Source organism: Chrysochloris asiatica, unplaced genomic scaffold, assembly GCF_000296735.1.
Source record: "Chrysochloris asiatica unplaced genomic scaffold, ChrAsi1.0 scaffold00098, whole genome shotgun sequence".
In the NCBI taxonomy this organism is placed as follows: domain Eukaryota; kingdom Metazoa; phylum Chordata; class Mammalia; order Afrosoricida; family Chrysochloridae; genus Chrysochloris; species Chrysochloris asiatica.
Genome location: NW_006408616.1, coordinates 8723140 through 8727137, shown reverse-complemented (window position 1 = coordinate 8727137; position 3998 = coordinate 8723140).

The window sequence follows — 3998 nt, the reverse complement described above, 5'->3', positions numbered from 1 at the left end:
GCACATAACCACCAACCACCACCACCATATCATGTGTTGAATGTGAAACTGATGATCTGCTCTGTAAACCTACACTCAATGCAAAATAGAAAGGTTTTTTAAAAATATATATACCACTGGAACAATAAAAGGTTTTAGAATATGAATAGTAGATTAAAGTATCGATGCTAAATTTCCAAAATTTTATAACCATCCTGGTGATCTAAAGAGTATTCTTGTTCTTAGTAAATGTACATTCAAATATTATGGAGTCCAAAGGATTACACATGTGTATTTTCAAGTGGTTTAGGAAAAAACATACATATATATTTTTAGAAAGAGGAAAATAAAAAAATTCGATAAAATATTAAAAATTGGTAGAGCTGGATATAGGATATGTGGCACTTTCTTATTCTATTCTTGCAAGTGTTCTATAAGTTAAAAATAATTTTAAAATAGAAAGATTTTAAACTAATCCATGTTCAATTGCATTACACTTTCTTAAGAAGAAAAGAAAATTCACCTGCAATTTCATGACCGAGAACTAGATACCTGGTAACATTCTGTGTATACTCAATGTCTCTTTTGAAAAGCAGAGTTCTTGGTTGACAGCCAGGCAAAGTGCTTTAGAAGCATTTCTTGAGTTTCGGGTCACAAGTACCGGGAGTGGGAAGGGTGGCAGACTAGGACTAGTAATTGGGAGCATTTATTGGTCCCCAGGAGTTCTGGTGTGGTGCTGTGGGTTAATGCACCAGACTGAAAAGTCATTTGAACTGCAAGGTCAGTGGTTCAAGCTCTCCAGCTGCTCCACTGCACTTAACAACAACAGTTCCCAAGAGGAAGCCTACTGGTGTTTCTTGGGAAGATTTCCCCTTTTCTTTTTATTGGATGTTATGTCATGCATTACTGTTTGGAGCAGTTGTAGACATTTTGGGACCATGAGGGGAAAGCCAAAGCGATGGAAGAGAAGACAATTTGGATCACTGCCAATCTCTGCTCAGTTCATCAACCCTGGAACCACTCTGTTGTTAGGTGCCATCGAGTCAGTTCCAACTCATGGTGACCCTGTTGAGGGTTTTCAAGGCTGTAGATCTTTATGCAAGCAGAAGATTTACAGAGCAGCTGGTGGGTTTGAACTACCCACCTTATGGCTATTAGACCAATGCTTATCCTACAGCGACACCAATGCTCCTGGAGCTGAAGATATTTTGCTACATGAGAAAATGGCTGGTTATGTGCCGTGGAGTCCGTTTTGACTCATAGCAACCCTGCATAGGGTTTCTGAGGCTGTAAATCTTTATGGGAGCAGAAAGTCTCATTTTTCTCCCGTGGAACAGCTGGTAATTTTGAACTACTGACCTTAAGGTTCGCAGCCTGATTCATAATCACTACACTACAAGAGCTCCTTTCATGAGATAATAGATAGATATCCTTAGTCTCTAAGCCAATATTATTTGCATGTTCTGCTATAGACAAAAGCACCCCAAAAGGCATGGGACTGAATTGCACTTTGGAATACGTGGTGATTTCACCAGCCAGAGTTAAAGGGAACACTAGTTTCCAGATTGTGACAGGCAGTGAAGGGTTCACCCCAGAAAGTGGAAAAGTCACTTTCTGGTATGAAGACTGGTATGGAGAGGCCTTAAATACTAGAAAAAGTACCAAACTTGCCTTGGTTTCCAGAAGGGAATTCAGCTTGGGGGTAGAGAAGTGGAGAAAACAAAAAAGAGTGTAGTCTCTGGAGTAGCTCAATACTTACGCTTCATATACAAGTCGCTTTAAGATTGTTGGGCCATTGGTGAATCCCAGCCTGTGTAAAAGATCCTTGCAACAATATGGTTCCTGAGAAGGTGACCTATGGTTAGATGATGCCAGAGAGGGCCTCTGTGGCAGGTGGCCCCTGAAAATTGTAGCACTAGAGGAAGCTGCTCTTAACAGAAGCTGCTCTTAACAATAAATGTTGTTTTTACTAGTTGCCTTCGAGTAGGTTCCAACTCATAGTGACCCTATGCACAACAGAAGGAAACATTGCCCAATTCTGCATCATCCTCACAATTGCTGTTATGCTTGAGTCCATTGCTGATGCCATGGTGCCAATCCATCTACTAGAGGGTTTTCTTCATTTTTGCTGACTCTCCACTTTATCAAGCATGATATTCCACCTCAGGGACTGGCCCCTCCTGAAAGCATGTCCAAATCATGAGAGAAGAAGTTTTGCCATCCTGGCTTCTAAGGAGGATTCTAGCTGCAATTCTTCCAACACAGACATATTTGTTTTTCTGGCAGTCCATAAAAATTTTAATATTCTTCTCCAATACCATACCTCAAATGCATCAATTCTTATATGGTCTTCCTTATTCATTATCCAACTTTCACATGCATATGAGGTTATTGAAAATACCATGTCTTGGCCCAGGGGCACCTTAGTCTTCAAACTGACGTTTTTGCTCTTGAATACTTTGAAGAAGTCTTGTGCAGCAGATTTGACTAATGCAATATGTTGTTTGATTTCTTGAGTGCTGTTTCCATGAGTGTTGATAGTGGATCCTGGCAAAATGAAGTATTTGACAACTTCTATCTTTTCTCCATTTATCATGTTATTTATTGCTCCAGTTGTGAGGATTTTTGTTTACTTTACACTGAGAGAAATCCATACTGAAGGCTGTGGGTTTTAAGACCTTTTGACATTCAACAAGCAAGTTGTATCGTTTGCATATCGCTGGTTGTTAATGAGTCTTCCTCCAATCCTGATGCCTTGTTCTTCTTCACATAATTCATCTTCAGGGATTATCTGCTCAGCATACAGATTGATTAAATATTAGTTGATTGATTTGTTCAGTAAATTCTTATTTATCACTTGCTATCTTCTAAGTGGAGTCATGGTGTGGCACTGTGGGTTAATGCGCCAGACTGCAAAGCCGTTTGAACTGCAAGGTCAGCGGTTCAAGCTCACCAGCTGCTCCTTGGAAACCCTATATAGAGTCGCTATAGGTTGGCACCGACTCAACGGCACTTCACAACAACAACAACATCTTCTAAAATAATGGGCCATATATCGAGTATACACAGATTACCATGGCATTTATTTCTTCTGTCATCAGGTTTACAATCCAATTTTGGGAGATTGTGCTGGGACAGGAAAAAGAGACAGATACTGTAGCTGGAAAGATCTATGTTCAAGTCTTCTCTCTAGATTTCACAGTGGAGCTACTTAACCTCTCAGTTCCTCAGTGACCTCATGTATGGAAATAGGCATGATAACAATACCTGACTTATTTGGTAATGAGGATTAGTGAAGCATGAACAATCTACTTAATCTCCCTGTGCCTCAATTATTTCATATTAAGAATGGGGAAACATAATACCTGGCTCATTAAGTAATTGTGAGGATTAAAATATATATAAAATGCTTAACGTATAGTACAGGGAACAAAGTAACCATGATACAAATAATATGACTATTATTATTCTCATTATATTATTAACTCATAGCAATAATTATTACTGTTATGGCTAATGTTATTATTACTTTTTTTTTTCACATTTGCACATTTGTTGTCATGACAGCCTGAACTTTTTTTTCCTAAAGAGAATCTGCACTGAAACTGAGTATAGATCTATTTGCCAAACCTCTGAAGAAGACTAAATCTAGGCAGATACATTCACAAGCAGGTGTCAAAAAGCCTCATTTCTCCATTACCCTCAGGATCTTTCCTGAAGCATTTCACAAAAGCACACACACAAAAAGAGCTTCAGCGTCAAAGACTGAAGATTGCAGGTGCTCCAGGACAATTCTCTCCTCAAGCTAGCTACAATTTTACCTACACAGAGGAATCTGAGTCAGAGGAATTCATCTTTCCACATGCACAGGAAACCTTATTCATGTTAGGAAGCAGTTTGTATCATTTAAAAACAACAACAACGAAAACTAGGGGAGATTTTCAATCACTTAATCTGCTGTGTAATTAGTCTTTGAATTTTTTCATAGTTCCTCCAATGACTATATCTTTTTTTTTTTT